This window comes from Apteryx mantelli, chromosome 20 (assembly GCF_036417845.1).
Source record: "Apteryx mantelli isolate bAptMan1 chromosome 20, bAptMan1.hap1, whole genome shotgun sequence".
NCBI lineage: Eukaryota > Metazoa > Chordata > Aves > Apterygiformes > Apterygidae > Apteryx > Apteryx mantelli.
The window spans coordinates 15,395,124-15,414,785 of record NC_089997.1 but is presented as its reverse complement, the minus strand read 5'-3'; positions in this window follow the sequence as shown (position 1 = coordinate 15,414,785).

Below are 19,662 nucleotides of genomic sequence, written 5' to 3'. Positions count from 1 at the left end.
GCCCAAGGCAGCCCCGGGGCTCGACTAGGGAGCGGTGGTGTGGGGTTGTGAGGGGGCTGGGGGAGATGGCTGTGTTGGGCTCACCCCAGCACTGCCCACCACAGCTCAGTGCTGTGGTGGCACAAAGAAATGCTGTTCACAAATGTATTTCCTAGTACTAACATGAGATCACTACAAAGTTTATTTGCAATCTGGGGTAATAATCAACACACAAGGAAAGATGAAACCATTGGAATGGCTGAAATAACAAAAATAAAAATCATATATATACTTATGATAATGCTGTAACTTAAACCATCCAATTTGCGGTTCCTTAGATACAGCTTGTGGTTCAATGCCCACGTCAATTTTTTTTCTAAAAATGTTGTTCTGTTCCTTCCTCCCTTCCCACCTTCTTTCATAACTGATGACTACTTTCAGCTAAACTTGACAAATGTAGAGATGTCAAAGTTTTCAAACTCTAGTCATCATGGAAATTAGTGTCTGGGTGGTGAAGAGATCCCCATGGCTGTGTGCTGAGAGAGAAAGTTATATTTCTCCCCCATATCAGCTAACTGACCCCTTGGCCTGCATGCATTTGGCTGGCCAGTGCCCAGGTGTGATGTGAGACAATCACTTGCCCAGCCAACATGGTGGGGACCAGCAGACATGGTGGGGAGCGGCAGCATTGCTTAGGGGAGGGATGGTACGAGCCAGCAAGGAAATGGGCTTTGGGAGTCATCCTGATCACTGAACAGCTTATTCCTTGCTGGAACAGAGAGTATTAACAACAACAGCAACAAGTGTTGGGGAAGGGGAAAGAAAAGACAAGAACGTTAACATCTTTGTCTTCCTTGGTCACTTTATTTTTAAAATTCTTGCTTGATAAATATTGTTCTAGAAATGCTTCTTGCCAGCCACCATAGTACAGGCCAGCGTTCAAAACATCTGGAGAGCCAGGATACAGGCAAAGGTCTCCCTTGGAGCCTGCAGGAACACATGCTCGGGAAAAGCTTGCAGTTCATACCCTGGACCTGTCAGCTCTGTTTTTTAGCACCACATCCCCTGAAGAAAGATGCACACAGGTCTCTCTTCACTTCTTTAATCTCACAGGATTAATTGACTCAAGTGAGGTAGGTGGAATTCACGGTTAAGGAATTGGCCTGGTTTTAATGTCCTTTGTGTTATTTTTGCCTGAAAATCCACATTTCTGTTAGATTGAATGAAATAGAGCAAGGATGCTGTGCATGGCCGTATTTTCCATTCCAAATTAAACAGTCAGAAGGTTGCTGGCAGTTCGGGGAGCTGGAAAATACTGCTCAAAAACCTCTCTCCACGGCCAGAACTCCAGCTGACCTCAGTGGGATTCAGAGCGTGGTTTTCATGAACTTGTAAGACGCTGTAGCTCCCAGTAGAGCTCCCAATAGCTCCATCAGCCTGATGGCATGTCCTGCACTTTTCCTAACTTTTTTTTATAATGGTGTAATGCAACCAAGGATTTTTTGCACAAACAAATCTGGTGTTTTTTTCCTGTCGTTGTACTGAGGAGGAAATATTATAACACACCTGTCAGTTAATATAAACATTTCCTTTAGCTGAGTACATTTACCAAGCACAGACAATGCCACAGCTTGTAATACCGCATTATAGGCACTAAAAGCATTTCAACTCTCAGAACACTTCTATCTGCACATGTCTTTTTTTTAAGGAGAAAAAGCATAAATAGACTCAGTGTTGCTTTGTTCCTTTTTACTTTTAGGCAGGAAATCCATTCTGTTGTTTCCCATCCCTGTATTACAGCATCTGGAGCTTCAGTAGAAGCATTTGGGAGCTGTCACAGTATGGACAGACATGTTACATGGTTGAGGGCTCATCTGTCACATAAGAGGAAGATCTCCATTTGGGTTATGTGATGGTTGCCCCTGTGGTCATCTACCAATAATGTCTAGTCAGTGCTCATATGTACCAATAGCATGTGCTAATGTGCTTGAGGCACCACGTACAGGCAATGGCTTGTGATGTTCCTGAGCAAGAAACCTGGTCTGAAGGAGCCTCTGGAAATGAGGCAGCAGCCTGTGAGCTGGGGAGCTCTTCAGACAGCTTGAAGGCTGCTCACCTCTTACAAAATGACCTTTGAAATCATGATTCATGACCAGGCGAACAGGACAGTGCCTGCCCTCACCTTTCCTGCCTTGTGCTCCAGACTAACATAGGAACAAGCCCACCCTGACCTGAAAACTCAGCAGTCCCAGGGGTGCAGCAGTGCAGCCAGGCTCATCCACCTTGCTGAAGGGCTCGGCTTCTTTTCTCAAGCACTCCCCCATATGAATCGAGCTGTGAGGCTCCTTAGGAGTGACCTTACATCTCAGTAGCTCTGAAGTCACGCAGAGGTTAAGGTCCATTTCTGTCTCTGTAGCTATGTCTGTAATTTAATCAAAGTAGAAATTATTAAGTAATTGTTTTGACCTGGTAGGTGTGTTCTGACACTTTGTCTCTAGGTACTATCTGGCTGATACAGTTTTCATCAGTTTACATTTTACATCCTGTTTACATGTGTTTACATGTGTTAGTTTGCATAGATACAGAGTTATTAGTTACATAGCAGCCTGTTCTATATGGCTTAATATTCCCACACAAACTTCCTTTTCACCAGCATGTGGGAAGCCCAGAGGACAGCACCAACTATCATTTATGTTCCACATGTCCACGTAAGGTGGGAGGATGTTGGAGTCTCACTGGAAGCTACATTACCACATTATTATAGAACTGCCCAGCATAGGCACCAGTTTTGTTGCTTGCAACTTCAGATGGATGGATATGTACATTTTCCAGTTTCATTTCATTTTCATTTTCCAGTTTCATTTTCATTTATGTGCCCTTGAAGCACCTGAATGTTGCACTTTTCCAAGCAACTGGATACTGTTATCACAAGGGCACCTACCTGAAGATCTTAAAAGTTGCTTAGGCAGAAAACAAGACTGAAAACATTTGTCTAAACTGTTTTCTGAGTCAAGAGATTCACTGGGACCCAGCCTTCCCCTGCTTCCCCCCCCGCACAGGCTTATTAGACAGATCTCTAAGTTTGCCTAGGAGAATCATTCCGGTGACTTTGAGATGGCTATTTATATCCTGAGTCCAGTGTATGCAATGTGTGCAATGCAAAAGGCAATCAAGATGTGTTCACTAAAAGCATACCTTCCCACAGTCTGCCACTGCAAAGTATAGGTGCTACACTGTTCATCAGAGAAATCAGTTGAGCAGTTCAACACCTTAACTACAATGTCAGCTCTTTCTTCGTAAAGGCCAAAGCTTGAAAAATTACGAAGCTCAATCCCATCTTGTGTTTCAGTGACTTTAGGAAGACAACTACCTCCATTTCCATCAGCAGACTTCAGGAGGAGTACAGCCTTCACTTTCCAGGCTTCTGAGAGTTGGCCTTAAAGGAAGGTGTTTAAAAGATGAAACAGGTTACTCTCCAGCTGGTGATGTCTTCCTGAATATGGAAACACAAACCCTAACTGGATGCATTTACCATCAAATGCTTTGACAGTGCATAACTTGGATACTGTTGGTAAATTCCTTCTAAAACTAAATACTGAAAATCCAGCATGTCAACAGTTTCTGGCATCAAAGCAGGTCCCTTTTCTCACAGAAGACGCAAGCAATTCAGGGCTAAGCCCCCAGGTCAGGGGTCAGTGCTGGCCCTGGAAACAGTCCTCCATTTCCTCAGGCTGGGGGAAGCCATGTCGCTCTCTGATGTCCAGTAGCCAGGGGGCAAAGGTTCCACCTTATCTTTCCAAAGAGGATGAGAAGAAAATGGATTTAGGATATAATAGTCAACGTAGGCCTCCTCAAAGAGTTCAAAGACATTCAGCCCAAATAACAGTACCTCAAACACTGACATCTTTGAGCCTCTACCTGAAGCCATTCTTGCAGTTCCTTCAAATGATATCAAATATCATGACTAATGCTGTCCTGCTATCTAAAGCCTTGCAGCTTCTCCCCAAACTTTTGCTGCTTCCCCACAGTCCATCTGCCTCCTCCCATTTCCACTTCACATCTTTAGCAGTTCACTAAACTCAGTCTGCTAGTCCATGGATCTGATCTATCTCCAGATAGACAAACTGGACTTGATAGGATAGCCTTTCATTCCTCCTTAAAAAGTTGCAAGTTATTGGATTTTGTCTCCCAGATTTGGTCAGCAATAGCTGAGGAGAAAGTCTAAGGCTAGGAGGAAGAAAAAGGTATTCTGCATTTCCAGATAATACTTAAATAGCAACTAGAAAAGCTAGCCTGCTGTTGTTTAGAAGAGAACGTCAATGAAGAAAGCAGCAAAACATTTGAAGGTTTTTGTTTCCTTATTTGCAGTACTTTTAACCTTATTGAAAGAGAAGATTTTAAAGTTCTATTTCATCATACTATGAGATGAGTTTTGCTGATAGAGAATATATACAGCTAACTCTTAAATCTACAGATATTGTGCCCATAAAGGGAAACACCTGGTCTTTCAAGCAAAACATTACAATTGACTTCCAACAGATAAACCTCTCCTGCTTATAAACTAATCAAGTTCACATGTACGTAAAACACTCAAAGACAACAAAACCCCCCAAACCACCTTTTTCAGCCAGGACACCTTTTGAGTATACTTTCCTTTTATCACACAAGACACTAAGCCTTTAACTATGGCAAGGAATTCCCTCTACTTTGAATCTACATATATGCTGCATTTTAAAAATTCTTAAGAAATGACTTTTTACTGTTATTATAAAAGCTCAGTATTGGCAGAAGTTTTTCAAGCACACAAAGGTATTGCTGCCTCAGTTTACCTAAAGATAAATTCAACAGAAACCATGTCCTAGGTTAAAGGAAGGCAAAGAAACCCCATCCTTGCCTCTATTTATACATTTTCTGTTATGGGGGGTTTCTTTCTGAACAGCCTACTGTAAAGCAGAGGGGCAGTAGAATTTTACATTAAAATAGTTAGAGTTTATGCCTAACCTCTCCAAAGAAATCCAATTGCTCTTAAAGAATCAATTGTAGAAGTCCAATGGTAGAGAGCTCACTTAAGAGCCACCAGTGCCAACTACTTACATATTATGCCAAAGGATTAAATATTGCCACCCTTTAGACTCTGTACAGGAGCAGGGAGGAGAACACTTCACAGTCAGGCAGCTGCTCCTCCTCTTCAGTAGATTCCTGGGCGAAATGTTGCTCATCATCATCAGCGGAGGATGGGGAATCACTGCTGTAGACTGCATGTTTCCATCTGCAAGCATTTCAAAGGCAATAACAAAAACAACATTAGGTCACACTATGTCACATCAAAAATCAAGTGCAGTCTACCCCAGAAGGTACTGTGAGATCTGTGAAGTTTCCAGCCCATTATATGTATTCCTCCTGCATCTGATTTCAAACTGCATTACATGTTCTTCCTTGTGAGAGCAAAATTCTGTCTTTGCTGGGAAGGTTTAAAAAAAAAAAAGCACATGGTGCTTATATGCAGCTTGACTTTGGCATATGATAGGCCAGAGCCTTGCAAAGTAACTGTAAAGCCTTGCAAAGTAACTGTATTTGTGAATCTATTCCACCTGATTTCTCCTGAACTTTGTGTTCACAACTGTTAACAAAAACAGCAGGACAGGTCAAGAAGGGAGCTCCTGAGAAAGCTTCAATTAATTATGATGCATACAGGATGAAAATTATGATGCATACAAGTTTTGGCTTGAGCCTTTTTATAGGTTTTTATTCCCCTTGTTCAAGTCTTGCACAGGCTGCGGAACATGGGCAAGGTACTGCCTTCACGAGGTATTGCATAATTACATCTCTTCCTCAAGGCATGATCAGCTCAACTACTGCAACATCCTCTTCTGTCCTGAAATACAGCCTTGCCCCACTCACATCCATTCAGAAAGTTGCTCTAAAGATCATCTTCTGAACTTATTCCCTTCATCACAAAGCGCATGCTCCTGAAACCCCTCAAGTTTCTTCTCTCACAGCAAACAGAGTTGCTAAGGCCTTTCATGAATTGTCCTCATTCCTACATTATTTCCCACTGAGTGCCCAGAGAACAGCTCTGAATTCCGAGCCGGCCCTGACAGCACCTCTCACTGACTAACCCCTCAATACAAAAATGCAGAAGCACAAGAATTTGTGCTCTAAACCAGGGTTTGGTAAATGTGGAAGTTGCTGCAAATTCTTATCCAGACACAAAACTGAGGGTATCAGCTAATTACAGATTAATAATCCACAAGGAGAATCATGAAGAAAGTCATAGTTTCCCAGCAGACACAGAAGCATTCCTACCAGCACTTGAGGGATATCATATGAAATACTGTGGGCAATTCTGGTCTCATTTGAAAAAAAGGAACTGAGATTCCAACAAAAAGCGACACAGGCAGGCTATGAAGATGCTCCAAAAATGAAGTGCCAATCATTCAGAAGCGCACTAGGAGAATTTAATTTGACAGAGCCAAACTAAGACAGAGGAAATATAATTGTTACATATAATAGAAGTTGCTCTAGGGACAGAGAACCAGTTATGCTCACAAGCAATGCTGCCACAAGAACAAATACCCATAAAGTTGCCATCAGGAAATGCAGTTTGGATTTGAAAAGGCTTCAAATCCCTGAAAAGGAAATTCTGGATGTGGCTTTCAGTCAAGGAGGGAACTTAAGTCAATTTATAAAATCGATTCTAGGATACATTTGCCTGTAACAGGTGACTGAACTACAGGATGCAGCAGATTCTCTGGGAGGTGATGAGATGTCAAGGAAAAACAGGCAAATGGCAATCCAAACCTCAGTCACAGGGACAAGCACAGGAAGCTGTACAGCGCCTTTTTAGCCTGTAGGCTAACCACACTGCCCAAGCAAACATCATTCTTTTGTGCATGAGGAACAACAAGATTTAGTAACTGAGGAGCAAATCACAACAGATTAAAAGCTGGTTGTGCCTATGCGATGGAAGGCATCAGGCAGTCTTTTAGCGTACTTCAACCTCAGCCATCATTTTGATAAGTTTTAGAGTGAAAGAACAAGTCTTGAAACAGCTGTTTGTAAAGAGAGTGTCCATTCAAATAATCACAAAAAGGCAATTCAGAGAATGCAGCACAAGGTGTATATACCAATTTCTCACTGATATTTCACATTTTCTGAGGAAGAAGATAGGTCCTCCCTGCTCAGAGGATGCCTCTAGTATGGTCATACCTATCAATCTCTAAGTTTTAATTAGAAAGAAAAAATAAAAGTTCTCTTTGACTGTGGCATTCTTTGGAAGAAGTTATTTCAGTGAAATTAGCACTATTTATTTGCTGGGTGAAATATATTACTTACACAGAAAGAGTAAGATAAATAAATACTTACTTTCTCTGCATCACTGAACACCCCAAGATCTTCCCTCACCTTCACGTCATGCACTGGTTTGCGCTTAGCCAGGTTCCGAAAACCTTAAAAAAAAAAAAAAAGTTCAAATGTTCCCTTTTGATAGAGATTTAATAACAAGTGCTTGAGAATTCGCAATCACACACTGCATTTAGGTTCGTTCTTCCCTCCTGCTGAATGCAGTCAAAAATCCACTTTTGTAGGAGAAATACAGAAATTCTAAAGATCAGAGTCAGATACTGGAAAGAAATTACAGTAGATTTTAACAGTACTTCAATTGCTCTGCATGATAGCAGTAAATCATTTAAAGCTAACAGCCTTCCTCAGGTCCTTCCTCCTCTGCAGGGCCAATACAAAGCGGCACATGTAAGAGCAAGGAAAAGCAAGTGTGAAAAAAGCTTTGAAACACTTGTCTGCTGGCGACACTGGAGCAGGCAGCTGCCTGAGAGAACTCCAGTCACAGCTTTTGTTCCCAGACTTTTGTGCATGGTTACTTTCTACAATGTTTCCTAGAAACACTTGTCATCCGTTCCAATTAATCTGGGCTTAAGTATGACCAACTCTGGGAAGCAGCACCAGACAAGTGCAGGTGCTTTCAGAAATACTGCGCCCTTCAAGGCTGAAAATCAGAGCCTGAACACAGACACTTCTGAGATGTGCAGCGAGGGGTCAGCAAAGAATTTGAAAAGAAAACTCACATACACTGTCAAGAGGTATTTTTCAATATACACTGCATGATGACACCACTATGCTGCAGCAAATGTTACCTCCTCCCAGAGCCAGCAAAGCTTCCTTAGTGCCCGGACGTCCTTAGGGGTGGCAGTGAGGTTAAAAGCACTGCTCATGGTCTCCTCTGGCTTGCCTTCCTCAAATGCAGCAAGGACCCCTCTCACCGTGGCCTGAAAAAACACAGTTACAGCAGAAAGGGCTCATGAGACATAGGAATGAGCACACGAACCTTTGAGCAGCAGGTAGCTAAACAAGGCTTGTCACAGCCTGTTAAGTTAGAGCCCGGAAACAGCAGGAGTGTTTCAGAGCCCAGGATCACTGGCTCCCTCCGTTTGCTGCTCAGTGAGCCACAGCAGCCTGGTTCCTTGTTTCGGAGTCCTAACTTTGAAGGGCAGGGTTGTTTCAATCTGCTCGCCCTTCAGCGGTAACAGGGGAAAGAGAGGAAGTGGACAGAAAACCCGAGGACTAGCAAACACAAGAAAGCAGCTCAGGAACGACACAAGAACAGCAAATGCCTCTTGTGCCATGCCAGGCTGCAGCCCTCGCAACGCTGAGGTTTCAGCCAGCCACAGCAGGCATTGCCCACACCAAGGCACCTAGGACAGGAGCCTGGAAGGTCTTGAAGGTGCTGAGCTTCAAAGGGAGCTGAGCTGACGACACAAGGGGAAACATGACAACACTGGAGTCAGGCAATCGGAACACCATGGTGTGCGTTTGACTGGCTGCAATATGGCTGTTGGCATCCAAGTGTGCTTAAGGAAGGCAAAGTGTTAAGAGAAAAAGCACGAGTCAGCTTTCAAGGACAATTACATGTAGGGGGCTGCCAGTTTATGGGGGACAGTGCAGACAGCTTCCTAACACTCACTGCTGAGCACGAAGCCCAACTCTGACAAACAGGCCTTGCGAATATCATGTGAAAGTTCATGAGCACGGAAGCAAGGCAGCTGCTAGGGGTTTAATGTCCAGACTCCACACTGGACCAAATTAGGCCCCTAATTCCAGCACCTACTCAGAAATAATTACAAAACTCATATGTCTACATAATCATGTCAGACATGTAAAAGAAGTACTTGTGAACTATTATTTAAATAACAAACAGTATTAAAAAAAAAACTCTTTGGGGCAATAGTAAATGCGTACACATGACATTCTTACAAACTGCAGGATACAGAAGAAAATTGTTTCTCAGCAAACCAGTTTAACCTGACCTCTCTGCAGGGCACAGTTCAGGACACCTTCCGAAGTTACATACCTCCAATTTTCTAGAGAAGGTCCAGAAAAGAAGCTGCCTTGATATAAGCAATGGAATGGGGCTTGTCCAGAAAAGATGTGATCTGCTTGCTTGGTTTGGAAGCTCTGCCATCATAAAACAAACAACCCCCCCCAAAAAAAACAAAGAAAAAAAATCATACACACCCCCCAAACCGTTATAAAGGGATTATTTAAGAATCTTGTCTAAACTCTACCTTAATTTAAGGAAAGGGCTCCTAAGGCTGCACAAGGAATTTATCTTCCACCATTACTGCAAATGGCAGGACACTACAAAGGTCACCCCTATTCCAACAGAGCTCAGTCTACACCTAAGAAAGTCACTGACACACTGAAGACTCTCATTCACTTTCAATATACATCTTCCCTTTCACAAAAACCTTACAAAGCCAATTCAGCCAGTAACTAGCCAGGAGGGCTTTTTCTCTCCCGTTTTTTCCCCTCTTCTTTCCAGAGAGAGCTTGTTTTCTTCCATAGCTTCCGACAGAAGCTATATTAGCACAAGTGCTCATTAAGACTTCCTCGACCAAAAGATCTTAGACTTTCAGCTGAAATGCTCTTGCTGCTGCCCATGGGGAGAGGCACAGAAGCAGAAAACATAAAACCCAAGAGCAAGAAGGCATATTCGTTACCTGAATAAGGTGTAACTCCTGATTTTCTCTTCCCTGCTCGAGTCTGGCCAGGGTCCTCCACACGTGGCTCAATGCTGAGGAAAGAACAGGCACAACAGGGTTGGGCAGCCACAGGCAAGTCTCTCGCAGACCGAGTGCCCTGCACAGGGCCCTGACTCCCAACATTACCTTTCAGCTCCCAAAGTTCTCCCCTCCAAGCATCTTGCAGATCATCTCCACCAGAAACACGGGAAGGTCTCTCCAGCAGCAGCTACTGCCACCGCTGCAGCATCTCAGCAACCCCACACACCTCGCCCAGGCAGCAGCCCGCTCACACACAGCTACTTCTCCCACCACTGCGTCTTCAGCCTCTTTCTCACAGGCCTTCCAGTAACATCCCCTTCCAGCACCCAAGGTTTCTGGTGTCACTAGCAACAGCATACTGCCCCGGCCTAGACGTAAAGCTTGCTGCCTTCCTCAAGGAAAGCAACACGCTAAAGGTTACTGAGCCATCTCAGATCATAAGCAAACATGTAAATCACTACCTCTGCAAGCTCCAGAAAAAGAAGAGTCCACCTAGGACAGGAAAGAAAAGACAGAAAAGCAACTCAGACACTCACTGAAATAACATCCTGCTAAAGCAGGGCTCAGGATCTAGGTCTTTCAGTAAGTCGCAGCTGCACACTTCCTCACCAGGCACAAGGCAACAGTCAGGTGAAAGATTTCATCAGCTGATGCAAAGATGGAGTCTTGCAAGTAGTTCTGCTTCACAAACAGAGACTGAAAGTGGTTTCTAAGTTTTCTTCTAGTTGCTTTCAAAAAGACTAGGCAACACTGTAAGGATTCTTCAATCTTTGTTCAACAAAAAATCACTTCTTGTCAAATCTTTTGCTCCCAAACCCAGGCAGTACCATCACTACTGGACCATCTCCCTTTTGTGTCAGGTGCACAAAAACTTCCTACAACAGAACTGAGATCCTTCACTGCACCTTTCACTGAACACATTCTCCTTCAGCATGGTCTGGAATTTCAGAAGGTTAAACTCAAGCAGGCAAAACATTTCTGTGTCCTCCAGTTCAACTTTTAGCAAGACAGAAGTTTCCGCCGAGCTGTCTTCAGTCACAGCTTGCCAGCACCAACCTTCCAGCAGAGAGAAAGAACAAGTCAACATTCCCAATGTGACATTCAGAGAGAACTACAGTTTAGATACCTGGTGACAGTAACAATACCTGCTCTTAAACAGAAGCACATCCTGCTCCAGCTTTAGGAGAGCGCTCACCATCCATGAGGCTCTTGTTCTGTCTGTCTTCATCAAACACTTGGGGGATCAGAAGTAGTTTGATCACAAAGGAAGATCCATTTTCTCTTCACAGTTCAGAAATGAATGGGGAAAGCTTGGATTTGCTAAACCAGCCAGAGCCAGGGGACACAGACGGACAGGAGGCAGAAGCGAGGAAAAAAATCAGTCTGTGCTTAGATACCTCTGTCTCCAACAGCAATGCAGACCTCCATGAGAGAGTTACACTCTGGCTTTACCATTTAGGTTCAACCAAGGGCCTGGGAGAAAGGAATGAGGACACTGCTGTCGAGGAATATTAGAAACGAACTGAAAAAGTGGGACCTAACCTGTAAATCCCTTGAAAACGCTCTCCATGCAAGGGTGAACTGAAGTCTGTCTCCTTGGTCTAGCGAGGACAGTGCCCATTTGTGGAATCCTTTTACTTTCCTCCTTAGCAACTGCAGGAAGCAAGGAAGCTATCAAAAAAGCACCCGAACTCTGCAAAGACTTACCTAAGCTCAGGCCCTGCTTTTTTCACAGCCCTCGTTTCTCCCCATCCCTGGACATGACACCTTCCTAATGTTCATAACTGAAAGCTGAAGAAAACAAGTCCAATTTCCACAGGTTAACCAAGAAAACTGAATGCTGCACTTCCCCGGCACAGCACAACAGCAGCTCAGGCCTATCGACTTCCCCCACCGCTTTCCCCACCCTCACCCAGAGCGTTGCAGCTTCCCACCGCGGGAGGACATCCAGGGGCAGCAGGAGCACAAAAAGCAGCTTCTCTGCTCCTCTCCCTCCTCACCTGCTGCCTGCGGTTTCACTAGTGATGGAGCTTGCACAGCTCAGGGCTCCTCTGCACCTGCCGGGTGGCAGCGTGGGCTGGAAACACCCCTCTGTGTCCCCGGGGTGCTCGCAGGCAGCACCTGCCCCCACCCGCAGCGCAGAGCTTTCTCTCCCAGCCCGGCCCGGCCCGGCCCATCCTGTCCTGTCCCCTGGCGCAGACTCGCCCAGGCCCCGGGGCAGAGCGGGGCCCTGTGGCAGCAGCGACCTAGCAGCAGCGTTTCCCCGCCGACGCTCCCCTGCAGCACAACTCCCGCAGCCCAGGGCCAGCCCGGCGCCGCTCCCCCTCGCTCCCCGCCCTCCGCCCCGGACCCGGTCCCGGCCGGCAGCAGCCACCACACGCTCTGCGCACACGAGCACACGCCGGGCCGCAGCGTCGCTCCGGGCTCCCTGCGCAGCAGCCGCCAACACCCGCCGCTGCCGCAGCTGCTTCTCCGCAGCCTCGAGAGCGGCGCCGCGGCGGGGCCTGGCGGGGGCGGGGCCGGCGGCACCAGGGGCGGTGGCCATGGACACACAGGCCCCGCCCCCACGGGGCCGGAAGTGCCGCCTCCTCCCGCGGAGCATGCGCACTGGCGCAGGGGAGGGCGGCGTGGGGAGGGCGCAGGTGGAGCTGGGCTTGTGTTGGCTCCTGGCTGGAGGTGACAGCAGGCGTGGTGGGGCCAGCAGAGGTGCTGCTGGTGCTGCCCATGGGCAGAGCAGGGTGAAGGCGCTTTCTGAGCTTCCTCGCAGACCTGCTGGTCTCTCCGTGGGCTTCAGAGTCTCCGGCTCTTGCGCAGGCTTGGCAGCTCCTTTCCCTTCCCCCCATGCCAGCAGCAGGGAGCTGGAAGCAGAGGCTCAGGAAGCTCCTTGCCTTTGGTGTCGTCCCTGCCTGGAGCTTCCTGCTGAGAAGCCCCTGGGGAAGTGTCGTGGGGGCAAGCGGGAGCTGTGAGCAGCCCTGCCCCACACAGCCCCTCTGCATGGGGAATGACCCTGCCCTGCTGGGGCCGCTCCTGGGCCTGGGTCAAGGAGGAGGAGTGACCCCCCAGCTGCCCCAAGGAGGTCTGGGTTGAGGATGAGGACAGATGCTCCGGCTTCTCCATGAGGACCTGGGTCGAGGAGGAGGAGCGACCCCCCAGCTGCCCCAAGGAGGCTTGGGTTGATGATGGGGACAGATGCTCCGGCTTCTCCATGAGGACCTGGGTCAAGGAGGAGGACCGACCCCCCAGCCGCCCCAAGGAGGCTTGGGCTGAGGATGGGGACAGATGCCCCAGCTTCTCCATGAGGACCTGGGTCGAGGAGGAGGATGGACCCCTGAGCTGCTTCGTGGAGGCCTGTGAGGAGGCTGAGCAGAGAGATGTGGTCCTCATGGCCATCGAGGGTGTGAAGGACAGGAGTGCCTATGACACCTCAGCGGCAACCCGCGTGCTAGAGGATATGATGGGCTACTGCACCACCAAGCCAGAGCACGTAAGCCTCCAGCCCGCTGGTGACGGTCCCCAAACCCAGGGCTCTCAAGCACAATTTGAGCCTGGCAGGGGTTTCCCTCTGGCAGCATGCTGGTGCCAACGCGGGTCCCTTCCAGCTGCAGCTGACCGTGGCACATATCTACGAGAACCTGCCATGGATCAGTGAGGCCGCAGCCCAGGACATCCTCAAGGCCTTCCTCCTCCTCCTGACATGCCGCTACCCAAGGGAGGTGGTCGTTGGCCTGCTGAGCTGCTCCCCGACCTGTGACAGGTACACTTGGCCTGCTGCCAGCCCGAGGGCAGCAGCCCCAGGGCTGGAGCTGGGCTCCCTGCAGGCCTCCCAGAGCCACGTGGCAAGGGTCAGTGGGATGCCGGGATGCTGACCTGACCCTTTCTCGCTCGGGTTCCCAGCATTGCTGCGGCCATGTGGGAGGTGATGGTCTCCCAGTCGTCGGCAGCTGAGAAGGTGCTGGAGGAGCTGCTCTGCGTGCTGCAGGAGCGGCCCCTCTGCAAGCCGGGCACCACCGTGCGGGACCTCACCTGCGTCCTGCCCCTGACCGTGAGTGGCCCCACGGGCTCGCTGGGCGAGGGAGGCCTCCCCGTGCACGCAGCTGTGGCACCGGCGAGGGCTGCCATTGCCGTCTTTGCAGGCGACCCGGGTGCTGAACGTCGTCCTCCTGCAGCACACCTGCAAGCAGGAGGTGAAGGCACTCTTCCCCCGCCTCTACGTGGCCCTCCTCTTCCAGATGTCCTTTACCCTCATCCACGTGCAAGAGGACATCCCCACCTTCAGCCACGAGGGCAAACTCATGCCTCCCAGGCCTGTCAGGTACCCTATCGCCCTGGTGCAGCCCCCACTGCCCGTGCCAGAGCATGGGGTGACCAAGCAGCGCTCTTCTCCCCGAGCAGGACGGCGGTGCAAGCCATGCAGGCGCTGCTGTGCTGCAGCGGCTACAGGGAGCAGGTCACTGCCATGCAGCGGCGGGGGGGCTGGGAGATGATCAGCCGGGCTGAGACCCACCTCACGGGGGTTGCCTTGCTGGCCAGGTAAGCCCCCTGCCCTCCTTGGCCCCGCATCCCACCCTGGGGGTCCCACGGGGTCCCGGTGCAGTTTGCCCACCTCACTTGGCCACCACGGTGCCTCTCCCATCCGTTGCCAGGCAGGTGCGGGGGAACCCTCTGGGCGAGCGTGCTGAGATCGTCCTGAACCTGATCCTGGCCCTGAGGGGCAAGAACAAATGCCAGGAGATCCCCTCTATGGCTTTCTCCATCGAGGTAGGATGCGGGGTGCTGGCATGAGTGGGAAGGGGTGGCTGGTGGTGGCAATACTAGGGCTCTGCTGGTGCCTCTGCTAGTCCCCAGGTGTCACCTGTGTTTCAAGCACCCTCTGTGCTGGCCCTCAGCACTCCACGTGCTCTGAAGAACGGCCAGAGGGCTCCAGATGGAGGACTAGGGGCTGGGGACGTGGGGATGGTGATGAGGGGACAGGGCTGGGGTGGAGGGGTGGTGGACAGGGGGACAATGAGGAGGGGATTCAGATGGGGCTGGAGGTGAGGGTCTGCGGCCCAGGCTGGGGCCATGGGGCCATGGCCAGGGCTGGGGGATGAGGATGAGGACAAGGACTAGGGTCTGGGTCTGGGGCCGAGCGGGAGGTGGCAGTGGGAATGCCATGCCACGTGCCGAGGTCCTGGTCCTAGGTGTGGCCACCGGTCCATGTGCCACCCTGGCCCTGTGCCGTTGCAGCTGCTGCAGTGCCCTGATCTGTGCGCGGCGGCCGAGGAGATGGCGCTGAGCCTGTGCCGGGCGCGGCTGGGCAATGAGCGCCAGGTCATGCGCTGGCTGGCGCTCCGTGGCCTCCTCTTCCTCTCCGAGAGACCCGCCACGGTGAGCGAGCGCTTGCCGCCGGTGCCTGTGTCCAGAGCATTTCCACCATCAGTGGTCTGAGGAAAATGCTGCATGTCTCCCTGCAGGCAAGGAAGATGCAGAAGTTGATCCTGCCCGTGGTGGAGCAGCTGCAGGACGCTGACGGGGAGATGAATGCCACGGCGCTGGCGGTGCTGCACAATGTGTTGCGCCACGCTGACCCACGGCAAAGCGGCCACCTCATGGTGCATCTGGCCCATGACCTCCTGTACCTCTTCCCCAACGTGAGGATGGTGGCAGGGAGCTGGTTGGGGGCCCGTTTTGGTTCCCCCCCGCCACCACCACTGCTGAGGTTGCCATCCTTGCCCCAGCAGGAGGTCGGTGTGGTGCGGGAGCTGGCCATGCGGCTCTTTGGGGAGCTGCTGGGCCGGGCAGTAGGCAGGGAGAGGCAGCAGATGAAGCAGCTGGCACGCCTGGGGCTGCTGCCCCTCTTCCTCCATCTCAGAGACCCACGCCCCGGCGCGGCACAGGTACAGGGAACCGTGGCGGACCATACGGCCGACCGGGGGACACTGTGGGCAGCGGCCGGGGGCCATCCCTGGCCTGGCCATGGTGCCATCACCCGTCTCCTCGCTCCTCCCCAGGCTGCCCAGGCAGCCCTCGTGGATGCCGCAAAGCTCCTCGGCTGGAGGCAGCTCCGGAAGCTGGCCGAGACAGCGCAGATCTGGCGCATTGGCGCGTACCTGGTGAGGAGGCCCCAGCAGTGCCAGGCCTGTCCTGGAGGTGCTGGCCCCTGTCCCGATGTGGCCAGCACCTCTTCTGGGAGCCAGCCCCTGCCCCAGTAGTGCCAGCCCCTGTCCTGGAGGTGCCAACCCATGTCCTGGAGGTGCCAACCCATGTCCTGGAGGTTGCTCCTCTCTTAGCAGTGCCAGCCCCTGTCCTGGAGGTGTCAACCCATGTCCTGGCAGCGCCAGCCATTGTCCCTTCTGTGCCAGCACCTTTTCCATCAGTGACAACACCTGTCCCAGCTGGACCAGCCCCATCCTGGTTGTGCCCGCGCCTCTCCTGGGAGGGGGGATGGGCCCAGTGTTGCCAACGCCTGTCCTAGAGAGGGGCCGGGTGTCCCATGGAGGGGAGCAGGCCCAGCGGTGCCAACACCTCTACCGGGGGTCTCTGCAGGTGCAGAAGGCCGGGCCGATGGCCAGCGAATATGTGCACCGCAGCAGCCGGTACCTGGAGGATCCGCGGACCCCGCTGCGTGAGCAGGCCGCATACTTCATCGGTGAGACCCCCCAGGTGCCCGTGACCCTCTCCTCGGCCCGAGATCCTTCTCAGCCTGCACATCCCTCTCCTCAGTGTGTGTGACCCTCTCCCCAGCACTGGGTCCCTCTCCCCAGACCCCACTCCTGAATGCCTGGCTCCCTCTCCCCGGCACATGGGACCCTCTTCCCAGTCCCTAGGTCCTTCTCCATAACGCCTGGCTCCTTTCCCCCAGCCCCCATGTCCCTCTTCCAAGTGCCCACGTCCCTCTCCTCAATGTCTGGGACCCTCTCCCCAGCACCAGGTCCCTCTCCCAAGCCCCTGCATCCCCCTCGCCACCTCCTGGCACCCACTTCTGAATGCCTGGATCCCTCTCCCCAACACCTGGCATCCTCTTCCCAGTCCCTAGGTGCTTCTCCATAACGCCTGGCTCCTTCTCCCCAGACCCCAAGTCCCTCTCCTCAGTGCCAGGTCCCTCTCCCCAGCCCCAAATCCCTCTCCCCTGGCTTGGGTCTCGCATTGTGATGGGCTGTGTGCACCTAGGGCTCGCTGGGCGGCTCCTGGACTGGTGTGGGGAGAAGCTGGAGGAGATGTGCAGCCGTGCGTAGGGCGCGCGGGGTTGGCTGGGCTTGGTGGGAGGAGGCCGGGCCTGGAGACAGAGGGAATTTCTGGGGCATTCGAGGAGGGCCAATGTTTTGGGGCAGGCAGAGAGAGCCCATGCCCTGCACAAGGCCGGAGGGCTCTTGCAGACCTTCCTGAAGGGAATTTGGGGGACATTTGGGCTATCACTGAGCCCACACAGATCCCCTCATGCCCTGCTCCCCCTTGGCCCTCTCTTGAGGAAGGGCCTGGGGTCTCCACTCATACAGGGCTCGATCACCACTCTCCTTCCTCCCACCACAGTCCTTCAGCGCTTGGAGAATGACAGCAGCCCCACGGTCCGCTTCGTGGGGACGTACACGCTCTTCGTCCTCCGAGACCCCAGGAGAGCATCCCCGGCAGGCTTCAGCATGCGAGCTTTGTGCGCCCGCCTGCGGAGAGCCTGGCAGCGGTGGCGCTCAGGCCCAGGGGCCGGCGCGGCCTGAGCACCTCTGAATTCGGCATTCCCGAATCGCCAGTCTGCCCCCTGCGCCGAGCACGTTCAGCAAAGCAGGTGGCTCCGGGCCACATCCCATTGGACTTGCACAAGGGTGAAGACTCCACAACCTGCCTGGGAAATCCTGTTTCTGTGTTTGCCCATGCCCCTATTAAAAATGGCTTTTTCTTGTGTTCACCTGGAAGGCTGGGGCAGCTGGGACTGGTGGGGGCTGCAGGGTGAGGGCGGGAGGAGGAGCGCGGATGCCGTGGAGAGGAGGTGGATGCAGCTGGAGAGCAGGAGGTGACAGAGGCATGGGAGTGTGCATGCTTTGCGGGGCCCTGCGGCAAACCCCAAGGCAAAGCAAGCAAGCCGGTGCACTCGCAGCCACCTCTGGGGCATCTGAAGGTGCGTGATCTGCCCCGCGGTCCCATCAGGACCCATCTGTGTGTGCCTTTCAGTGCACCCCAGGGCCCTCCGTGTGCCCTTGAGTGCGCCCCAGGGCTCCTGAAGGGTTTACATGGCATCAGAGCCACCTGCACATTTTCTCTTCCTTCCCGTAATCAGCGATTACAATTTTCTGCTCTGAAACAGTGTAGCTAAAAGGTGGAGACTTCAATAATATACAAGTACTTCTGCTTTTATACTTTATTATTATTATTATTCAGCTTTCAGAATAAGTGAAGGCAACATTCTCCAATTGATATCAATCCAGCGTGTCTCCTGATGAAGTCTGGACATGTAGGAAAAGCAGTGTCCCAGAGGTCAGGCACTGTATGGACAATCTTCCTCCCCATCTCCCCAACCCTGCCATTTTTCTCACCAGCCACCTGGGACTTACATCACTCTGGTTAAAAGCTACCCTTATTCTAGTGAAGTCTGCAACTGAATGTTACAGCTCATATGCCTCACTTCCCACCTGCTTTTCTTAGACAACCAGCTGCAAACAGACACAGAAGGATTTTCTTTTAATTGCAAAGAAACAAAAAATAAAGTCTGATATAGTTTCATAAAAAAGAATGACACTCTTTGACTGTATGCTAAGTCCAAGCTGCCTCCAATGAGGTCCACTTTCTGCAAGGGACAGCCATACTAGAAATCTTTTTGAGAGACAGGAAAGGCTAGATGTAAAGAGAATTTAGGACTTGGCTAAAGGGACAGACTACTGAAAGACGGAGCAAGCTTTGAACTCCCTGAAGTGCAAACCAGCAGCTGGGAATGTGAGTGAACAAAGAGTAATGGGAGGAGTCACAAAGTTGCAATGTTGCAATGTTACAATGTCCAGATAGTGTGCTGTGAAGGTGATGTTAAAAATTGTCAAATTAGTCAGGGCATATGGAAATGGAAGAGCCATACAGTTCCTGGGGATCCCAGGCTGTGGCGGGGGCCATGCTGGTCTTGGGGATTCCAGACCGGGCTGTGCTTCTGTACAAAAGTATGCAAAAGCCTTGATGGAAGCCCCTAGAGAAGACGGATTTTCCGAAGTGTTCAGAGCAACCCAGGCAGGACTCACGGCATGTCACAAGAAACCCATCCCATCCACATCAAACCCACTGCTCTTCCCAGAGACCTTCCTGGATCCTCAGGTTGGGAGCAGGAGGGGACATGGGGGCACAGCCACATCCCAGACTTGCCTCCATCAGGCCTGCAGCTCCACAACATGTCATAGCTTCAAATGAGCTCCCTAAAGCAACACTTCCCATGTCCCTGGTGCGTAGAGAAGGCTTTGGGTGGACACACAGGAGACAGGGGAGAGAAAGGGCAGAGACCCCAGGGTGCAGAACTGGGACTCACAGTGTCTTAGATGGGGTGCCACAGGCTGAATAAGCAACCCAAAGAATTAAACAAGTCCTTCCTTTTGCAGTGACTTGGAAAGCCACATCTCTGACAGTATTCAAGGGGGATGGAGTCTCTCTCTTCTGCAAG